This window comes from Asparagus officinalis, chromosome 3 (assembly GCF_001876935.1).
Source record: "Asparagus officinalis chromosome 3, Aspof.V1, whole genome shotgun sequence".
Classification (NCBI taxonomy): domain Eukaryota; kingdom Viridiplantae; phylum Streptophyta; class Magnoliopsida; order Asparagales; family Asparagaceae; genus Asparagus; species Asparagus officinalis.
Genome location: NC_033796.1, coordinates 5,637,219 through 5,647,990, shown reverse-complemented (window position 1 = coordinate 5,647,990; position 10,772 = coordinate 5,637,219). Strand labels below are relative to the sequence as shown.

The window sequence follows — 10,772 nt, the reverse complement described above, 5'->3', positions numbered from 1 at the left end:
ACAGAATTGGTTGGCATTTAGTCTGCCCTCTAAGAAAAGAACTTTATAGGATTATTCACAACAAAATTCTCTCAAAGCTTAGTTCAATAACAAGGCAGAATGGAGCATTTCCCCTATGAGCTGTCATTTGAGTTTTACTTCTAAAACCGTGTTTTTCAGAATATAATTTTTAGCGTCATTCTCGATCTCCATCTACATACACAGCACACATAATTTAAGAGTGGGAAATCAAGTGATTTGAGACGTCGTATATATCCATCCATCACCTTCAACTTAATTTTCAGCCAGTTGATAGGTTCGTGTCCCCCATAGCTAGCTAGCCTGTTGATGCTTTTTCTAAGAGTTTTTAAATTCATTGTAACAGTTGACGGTCTTTCATATTGATTTAGATGGGCATCAAAAGGTTCAAGGGTCCATTTGCAGAGGTCTAATTACAAAAGTGAACGTGTATGATTTTGGACGGGCGCGCGCGCGCGTGCGTTGTCATATTTGATTTTGAGGCTTTGATGCATATGGCACGCATCATGTATATATGTCCAGCCGTCGAGCTCAATTGAGGACGTCCGAGTGCACAAGGAGCAAGGGTCCAGTTAGTTAGCTCTCATTTTCTTCAGATGTAACACTCCCTAAAAAAAGAGAGGGGAAAAAATGGATCGATGGTACAAAATTTGAGCGGAATTATTGAGCCTCATTAAAACAAGTTAGGCTTTAGCTTTCAATACTTTTAGCTAGCTCTTGGGTTGATGGAGGGACCTATATATTTAGGGGTTGTTTGGTTTGACGGAAATGGAGTTGCATGTAAATATAGCACTCACTCACGGTAATGATCATATTGTCTGGTTTACAAATTTGTAATTAGAAAATGTAAACTAATCGACCTACATTTGTAGGAAGAATTTACAACAAACGGTAGGGCTAATTTGGTGAAAGGAAAAGCTTCGAGCTTCAAAACAGGAAATTATTGGTTCGTTTCCTTGATATAGAGAAATGCAATTCCATGTAAAGAAACATAAGTTTTGAGTTTTCCAAACTTTTCCAAGAAATAGATTGTTTTGCTTTGGTTCACACATAAAAATGGTGGGAAACCAATGTATTTATTTTTCTTGTGTTTGGTTCGCATAAAAAAAAGGAAAACTTTTGTAAACAAAGCAGAGAAGGAAAAAAAATCTAACGTGGCAGAGTTTTCATCAATTTTACTTGGTTGGGGAAGGAAATCGGAGAGGGAAAAAAATCTTAGTTGACGGCGATTTCAGCAGAGTTTTTCCAGTTCCATTCGAGCGAACCAAAACGGCACAAAGAAATGGACGGAAACAAAAAAGCTAACGTGGAGGGCTAAAAATCTGACGTGGAGGGGTTTTCTGAGTTTTCCACCCCTTATAATAGCGAACCAAACAGTTGAAAGAAAACTTTTTTAATTCAAATCGGGAAACCATCTACACCCATGTTTCCTTATGTGCCAAAAATTGTAGCTTTTGCCTAATCGTTCTCAATCAAAAACTGAATTTTGTTCTTTCTCTTGAGAAAAAGGGCGAGAACCCCCGGCCAAACCTACTATGACCACACTAAACCTGAATTTGTAAATGCATTTCCTATAATATAATTTGAGGTATGCTGATTTCCTGCAATTGCCACAACATCTGCCACAATTTATTTTCTCAGCAAACCAAAACTGGTCTACGTACATGTACTAAGCAGTTGAAGCTCTTTAATGTTGATTTAATTTGAAGGCAATCGACGTTCTCGGGTCAATCTGCGGAGCTCCAATTACAAAAGATATAAGGAGAGTCCATTCAACGGGCGCGTGCATGAATCGTCATACTTTGTTGTGTGGAGCTTGGTACAATGAACGTACTTGTATCCATCACTCGAGCATGTATCTGTGGACCATGCAAGTGCATCAAGGAGAAAGAGGTCATGCATGCACGTAGTTGCGTTTCTTTTACCATTGATGTTAACACCTTTACATATTTTAAATGACATTATTGGATCCCATGAAAATTAGTTGGGATTTAGCTTTCAACACTTTTTCTACTCGGGAGATTGATTGAATTCTTTCAGATCGACAGGAGTAATTATCTTTCTTTATCATTTATACAGCGGACTCGGTGCAGCCGGATTTGATTGAAATTCGTACGCCTTTTTATTTCCGAAAAAAAATGGAAATTTTTAGACTAAAACTACTCTGGAATGAGTCCATTATTCTTAGTGATTTCTATTCTCAGTATACAATTAATGATGGTGCCAATTGATTTCATCTAATTTATTTTTCCTCTGAGACTAACCTCATCCTGAGTCCAATTTGGGAGAGGCTTTTTTGGAATACAAGATGGGCTTTTGTTGTAACAAGTATAAGCCCACTACAATAATGATGGCTAGATCCATGTTGATAGTTTCTTAAAAATTTGATTATTATTAAGGGCTGTTTGGTTCGCTATTATAAGGGGTGGAAAACCCAGAAAACCCCTCCACGTCAGATTTTTAGCCCTACACGTCAGTTTTTTTGTTTTCGTCCATTTCTTTGTGCCGCTTTGGTTCGCTCGGATGGAAGAGGGAAAAGTCTGCTGAAATCACCGCCAACTCAGATTTTTTTCCCTCTCCGATTTCCTTCCCCAACCGAGTGAAATTGATAAAAACTCTGCCACGTCAGATTTTTTTTCCTTCTTTGTTTTGTTTACAAAAGTTTTCCTTTTTTTCTATGCAAACCAAACACAAGAAAAATAAATACATTGGTTTCTCACCATTTTTTATGTGCGAACCAAAGCAAAACAATCTATTTTTTGGAAAAGTTTGGAAAACTCAAAACTTATATTTCTTTATATGGAATTGCATTTCCCTATATCAAGGAAACGAACCAAACAACCCCTTAGTCTCCCAAAACGAGTGATTAGCCTAAATATAAAGATAAAGGATGACCAGGATATGACGTTGTAGGTGTGTTGACATAAAATATAAGGTTATCATTCCGCATGAAATTACTAATCAAGTGAATTTAATCTTGTATTGTTCAACTTCGATTAGTTTGAGATATAAACAACGAAAATTCTTTGTTTTCTGTTAATGGCCTTCAAAATGGAAATCTGAAAGATTAATGAGATGAATGATTAATTAGTTAACCATCTGATAATTTATTCAATTAACCGCTTCTTCTGTTTGGACATATCACGTAGTTTAACTTTCACACAATTACAATTGACTTAAAAAATTTACTTTGCAGTTTTTCAAGTCAAATAAATTGAATTCACTTTTTTACATGTGAATTTGTTTTTGACTGCGCCATTCTCATTAGTTTTACAGGAATTTCGTTTAGGAAATGACTGCTTGCGATTGAGTTCAAGTACGAACTTAGCTTTTCACTTAGGGGTTGTTTGGTTCGTTTCCTAGATATAGGGAAATACATTTCCATGTACAAAAACACAAGTTTGAACTTAGCTTTTCACTTTAGTATAATTAGAAAAATGCGGCATGGATAAGAGGTTAAAGTACATCTTATATTTATTATAACTAGATATGGTAGATCTCTTCAAGTCAATGTAGTTTCAGATAATTGAACCAAAGCAACCCCCTACGAACTGCTTTCTGAAGTTATACGCATAACTAATATCTGTTTTCAAACTAGAGTTAAAAATAAAACATATTTTTCTCAATGCTAGGTTCATTCAACCTTCCCGATCGAGTATATGTTACATTAGAACTCGAAGGCATTGATGAATCGTGGTTTAACAAAGACTGATCACTAAAATCCGCCACCAAATCCTGGGTCAGCGATGCAAATTGTTTGGGGTAGATATTCTCTATATCTTTAGCTGTAGAGAAGCTATACAACAAATCAACCACATTTCCTCATTTAGTGTACTCAAGAATGGTATTATGATAACCAACACTATTAATTTACATGACCAATTGTAGAAATTCTCTCAAAGTAAGAATATAAAAAATCATTCTTGTTCGTTTGTACCTGAAATAAAGATTAGGGAAAATTTGTAAAATAGTCCGTTTTTACTAATTATTTAGCAAAATAGACCGTTTTGCTAAATAATTAGCAAAATAGACATTTTTTTGACCAACAGGCCAAAAAGAGGTCTATTTTGTAAAACAACTCAGAAAACATACATGACTAGTAGTCCCGTATGTTTTAATCACGGATTAGCGAACTCAGGAAATTTCACAAAACATTAAGATGAACTCAGAAAACATACAAGACTACTAATCCCGTATGTTTTTTGAGTCACTAATCCGTGATTAAGTTGGTTCTAAACATACGGGACTAGTAGTCCCGTATGTTTTCTGAGTGTGAGTCACTAATCCGTGATTAAGTTGGTTCTAAACATACGGGACTAGTAGTCCCGTATGTTTTCTGAGTCTTGTTTTTCAAAATCGATTCTAAACATACGGGACTAGTAGTCCCGTATGTTTTCTGAGTCTTGTTTTTCAAAATCGACATTTTTTTTCAAAAAATGTCTATTTTGCTAATTATTTAGCAAAACGGTCTATTTTGCTAAATAATTAGCAAAACAGACTATTTTGTAAATTTTCCCTAAAGATTACTATTGGTTGTGTCATCGATAGCTATTTTCTCTTCAAAGTCAAGGGTTAGCAAGTAGATCTTTAATTACTTGAAAACTATACTAAATTGATTTTCTAAAAATATGTTAATTATGAATACCAAACTGTTAAAAAGAATACCTATCTACTTTACTGTTGGAAAATATGGGGAAAAGCTAGAGTTTTCCTAGCTAATCCAATTTGAATCCTAATGGTTGCAAACTTTATTTCTTAACGGGTGTAAATCCAACTCAATTAAAACCGAATTGCAATATATTTTCTACGGGTTTTCAATTAGAAAACATGGAACAAAATGTGATCTCCTAGCTTCTGCTTCTCTGCACAACAACCCTCTTTTTATTCAAGTAATGAATCAAGGGAAAATTGCTTGAAGGAACTAAAATAAGTTGGGTAATGCATCCTCCTCCCTAGCCCCAAAACCATAACCCTCAAGCCCTTATTTTGAAAAATAAATGCAACCAACCCCGAAACAGTGTAGAGACCCACTGCCCAAGAAATCCATTCCAAAATTACCCTTCTTCCCAATTTAAAACCCAAAAAATCCAGCCCCAAAATTCCTTTCCTCTTCAAGTTGATCCTACACCCTCCCCTTCCTCCTCCGCTCCTCCCCCTCCTCCTCCCTTCCCCTTCACTCCCTCTCCATCAAGCACGGCCTCCACTCCGACCCCCACGCCGCCTCATCCATGCTCCACGCCATAATATTAGAATGAGAAAAAGGATTGGGGGGCTTTGGGTGTTCGCGCGTGGGGCTCCCCTTCTCGAGATGAAAAGGGGCGGCTGTTTGAGCCATGAAGCGATCCATACTTTTGTGTACCTTTTTAGGTTCTTTGAATCGACGAGCTTTGTTTTCTTTGGAAACTTTCTACCCAAAAAAAAAAACAATAATAACTCATTTGGATAATGTTGGAATTGACAACAGGGTCGGTATATTTTTTTAATTAAATACGATAATGTTTTTTTACCACCGTCGTTAAATATGTTAAATGATATCTTAGCCATGTGTATTTCTGTTGGATGCTTTGTTCATGAAAGACCAATTTTGCTTTTGTGAATAGTTTCACATTAGAAAATGAGATGAATAGTATTTGGTATATAATGGTTCTCTCTTTATTGGGCTTTGAATAGTGTTTTGGGTTTTGTGGGCTTTGCATATCTATCTCACACACGCGCGCGTACGCACGCCACGCCTCGCCCGCGCGCGCCACGCCGCACCGCACATATTTTTGCTTCTCAAGCTTTTATTTTTGCACGTTTTACACGTTTTGTAACGCCTGCATGCGGGTAACGGAAGCAAGATTTGTGCGTAACGGTTTTTTGGATTCAGCGATGGTTACACTTCTCCTAACCTATATAAGCACGCTTGGAGCTCATTCAGAAGCACACCAACGAAGAGAAGAACAACTTCTAAGCTCTCTTCTTTCTCTACTATCATTTTTCCAAGAATATTTTGGCTACATATTTACATTTATATTTTGGGTAACCGTTTTCGTCTGAGCATAAGCTCTGTGACTCACGCCCGAGTACAGAGGCCGGCCGATTTCGAGGGTTTTACCGCTGGCGATAGACGGGTTCTCAATCTTCTAGGACAGTGACATCACGACTGCTCCCGATCAGGTCTAAATTTTCTAACTCTTTAATTTAGCTTTTATATTATTATATTCCTATTTTAACCGCAGTTTTCATAACTAATACAAGAATACAGATGGTGAAAGTAAAATTTTCAAATTCTCTACAGAAGCTAATATCACGTACGAAGAGAAAATTACACAAATATTTTAACATGATATAAATTCGATCGTTTCTTCGTGCTTAATTGATAAACGATTTAATCGAAGAGGCCACGGTTGTCACAATTAATCGAGTGGCGCACGTCAGAGGATCTTCTGACAGAACTTTGCGTCGCACGTGAAAAACTTAAAAGCCAGCAGGTCGCCACATATTATTTTCGGCTGCGTTTGGGAACTTGGATTTGGGCCCTGGATTTCAAATCCAGAGTATTTCAAATCCAAATCTTTAGTTTGGGCTTTCAATTAGATTAAGATTTCAAATCAAATTATTTGAGATAGGAGAAATTGAAAGCCCAAATACAGATATTTCAAATCCCACCCGACGCGTTGGTATTTACCAAATCCCGATCTCATTTCTCAGCCCCCCGATCCCGACTCTCAAGTTCTCCCTCAGCGCCAAACTTCTATCTCTCCTCTCTCCCCTTCTCCTCTCTCGTCGAAACTCTAGGGTTTAGTCTCATCTCTCCCCCCGTTCCAGCGAAACCCTAGATCTGATCTCTCCCCCTTGTCGCGTGCTCCCTCTTCGGGCGGTTCAAGTTCCTCGCAGGAGTCGACGCCACGGAGATCGCCGGCGAGTTCAGCCGTAAGAGGAAGAAACTTGAGATCGCAGGAATCGATAGATAGGGGATTGAATGGATGGGATCGGTGTCCGAGGTACGGGATGACGTCCGTTTGTGGACGGAGGAAGGAGATGGAGGATGCTGTATCGATTCGGCCGGATTTTGCAAAGAGAAGCTCTGGAGTCGACGGAAAGCTTCATTTTTTCGGTGTTTTTGATGGACACGGCTGCGCTCACGTGAGTTCGCTAAATTTTTTTTTTACGAATGCGTTCTTCTCTCTAATCTTCCAATTTTTACGAATGCGTTCTTCTCTACGTATATTTGAGATACGTATCAATCTAAGCTTAGCATCTCTATTGAAACTTGAAAGTGTCAATATCTACACTCGCATCATCTCAGAAAATTGAACAGCTTTAATAACTGAAATTTTCAGTGTACATAATTATACCTCTTATTACAGCTAACGTAGTGCTTACTATATAATTGAAGAACCAAGTACATCTTTTTTTAAGTCCAATTGAAATTCACAAGTTGAGTCCTCTAGTCCACTAATTTGGTGAGAAACGAACAAATTTAAACAACTGAACAACTATATTTGACTAATTCTTCTTCCTGTGACAGAGCTTAAACCGCGTTGGCGAGGGCTTAAAATTACAGAAGGATGACCATGGTTGCAGTTTGTAGCCAATCAACTTTAATTACCTACCTATAATAAGCCATGTTCTGTGCAACCCCTACTTAATTTGTGACATTACATACTAAAACCATGGCTTAAATTGAGCTTAGCACATGGCATATATAGTAGTACATTCTGAGGGAACTCAAACAGCTTGAATATTTCAAACTCTCTCGTTGTGCAAAATTATATTTTCTTAAAACAGTTCATCTAGGACCTATTAGAAATAAACCCAAATTCCATAGTTACATGAAATCCTACATGTCTTTCCTCACATGGGAAGGGGAAATAAAAAATGAAATTTCAGATGTTACATCGATGAATGAAACTACAAAGTGTTGTGCACAGCGGAAATTTCGGCAGAGTTTCTGGTGCACAATAAGAGAGAAAGATCGATAAGAATTCTTGTTTCTCAAAGGGAATAAGAATCTGAAAGCCTAATATCCCATCAAAGTGGGATATTTGCTCTTCCTCTCGTCAGCTCTATTATCTTCCATGGACTGTATATATTTGTTGACTCCTCTAAACCTTTAATTTGGTGCGTGGATTTTTTTTTATAACAGAAACTCAGCAATTATGTTTGACAAAATTTTGTCTTGTAACAGAGAACATTCCCTCATTATCTTCCATGAACTGTATATATTTGTTGACTCCTCTAAACCTTTAATTTGGTGCGTGGATTTTTTTTTATAACAGAAACTCAGCAATTATGTTTGACAAAATTTTGTCTTGTAACAGAGAACATTTAAAGTTTATCTTCCATGGACTGTATATATTTGTTGACTCCTCTAAACCTTTAATTTGGTGCGTGGATTTTTTTTTATAACAGAAACTCAGCAATTATGTTTGACAAAATTTTGTCTTGTAACAGAGAACATTCCCTCATGTAAGTTAACAGGCTTTTTATCCGTTGACAATTGCTCAAGTGGAAGAATGAGCATGACCATGGTTGCATTTTATATTCAACTCACTTTTATTAATCCATATACCACCAATCATTTAACTTAAATTTGGAAGCTTAATTAAAAGCATGGTTTATGATGAGCTTACCACATGGGCATATAGTAGAATGATAAGTCATAGATTCTCTGTACCAATATTTTCTTGTTTCTATTGTATGCTGTTTATCCTTTCAGCATGAAAATTCTAGTTGAATATGAATTTAAGGTAGAAGTCCTCTGTTTGTTTTTTCTGTTGTAAGAGCATCTAAGAAAATGCTTAGCATTCTATTTGATGGAGGTTGCAGTTCTTTTTGTGGGGGAGATCTATCCAAAAGTGATGCACATGAAGGATGACGCTAAGGAGCAGAAGCAGGTCGAAAGATGAGTATGTGGATTACTTAGTTTTGTTATTGTTGTTTGATGCGTACATATGCATCATTTTATATAGTGCATATTGTTTATTTTTATCTTCCATGTAGTTTCAAATTATTGATGCCCAAGCTAGATTCTCATTGGAAGCTTCTCTATTTGTTTCTTGCTTACAACCCTTTGTTCTCAGGGAAGAAACAACACGCTGGAAAAACTCAGGCCTAGAATCCCTATCGACTTTTCCCACAGTCATGAGGTTTCACAACAAGAGTCGTCTTGTTATGGTCGAGCTTTGATAAACCTGAAGTCAACTGTTCTTTACACACATTGCTGACAATTGCAGATACAATTCTAGTAAGCAAACCAATATCTTCGGCTACTGGAAGTAGAGATTGACAACGATGGAGGACCGAGATGGAGTTCGTGATGCTGGTGAAGACTGTCTCTTTGAGATAGGATTCAGACTGAGACTCTTAAGTTTCTGTCCGAAATTTCTTCGGTCATTTGGAGGTGATGGGCTGCACAGCGAAGTGTTGCGGCGTTGGAAATGATGAGGTCGATGTTGAGGCCGTAGCAGAACTTCGCGGCAAGTTCGAAGGATTCGGGTCCTCCTGGCATATTCTGGATTGTGATTCTGGTAGGTTTTGAGTCTCTGCTTGAGTCTGATATCAGTTTTCGGATCTTTCCACTCCTTGAGACTAGGGGGACTGCACGTGGAAATGAGTATAGGTCAGAACAAAAATATCTGCAATTACTGGACCAATTGGAAAGGAGTGTGCTGATTTGTGGCCTACGATTGCTAGTGCAGCCAATGTCATTGTGTAATATCCAGATTTTTCTTCAGGTGTCAGTGAGGAGTAGTAGTTTCATGTTATTTGTTATTGAAAAGAAAAGAGAGTTTTTTAAATATGGATCCATATTTGTATTGAAAGTTTTTGTTTTCCTGTGACGTACATATATTGGAATTGATATTCTGTGATCCAGCTGATGGTAGCGTTGTTTTCCTTTTGTTATGAAATTAAATGGTGATGGTTTGAAGATAATAATGGTGATGGTTTGAAGATAAGGTTTTGGATATCATTGCTAAAAATTTGTTAAAAAATAAGTTACTGGAAAATTTGAAGATATTTTGTCAAACTTCGGGGCTTTGTGAAATGTATCCCAACTTTTACATTAACATAAACCTTAAAACACCAATTCTAAAATCCAAGTTCATGTATAATAAAGTGTATCCAAACACTATATTTCAAATCTTTGATTTCAAATCCTTCTATTTTGGAAAGACATCCAAACAAAAAATTCTATCAAATCATGGATTTCAAATCCTAGATTTCAAATCCTTTGATTTTAAATCAACATTCCAAATCCAAATCCAAGTCCCCAAACGCAGCCTTCATTAATTTGCCCCCCTGGTTAATTAATTGGCTTCCTGTTTCCGCTGATATCACGGTTTGAAGAGTATAATCCAAATCGATGTGCCCAGTTTCGGTAGCAAGATTAAGGTTCAATCCTGCTCCTCTTGCTAATTAAATTACTCCTCCTGATCATGTCCGTGTTGGCCTCTTATAGAACATCCTGCGCATATGTTGTGAAACCGTCATATAGGATTCAAAATAATCCAGTCACATGCATAACGTTCTATCATTATTCATAGTCGCAAATGTTAGGGGAGAAAAAATTGTTGCATAGGAACAAAAAAAACCTAGAACAAAAAATATAAATAAATAAAATTAAAATAGGCTGAGAATTGTTGGCCTGTCGTAGAACTTCAGTTGCCACCTTCATTTCATAGGAACGTTTTGGTTTATGTCATAAAATGACCCAAGTGTTAATTCTACTTCATGAATCCGCACGTGCCTCAAATTGGTTACGCATC

At 37.1% G+C, this 10,772-nt stretch overlaps 1 long non-coding RNA gene across 1 annotated transcript; it reads left to right on the top strand.

Annotated features, from left to right (window-relative positions):
* On the top strand, positions 6,648-9,889 carry LOC109832761. Its single transcript, XR_002244967.1, has 3 exons — positions 6,648-7,146; positions 8,833-8,912; positions 9,087-9,889. It is a non-coding gene; the product is annotated as an uncharacterized LOC109832761 (long non-coding RNA).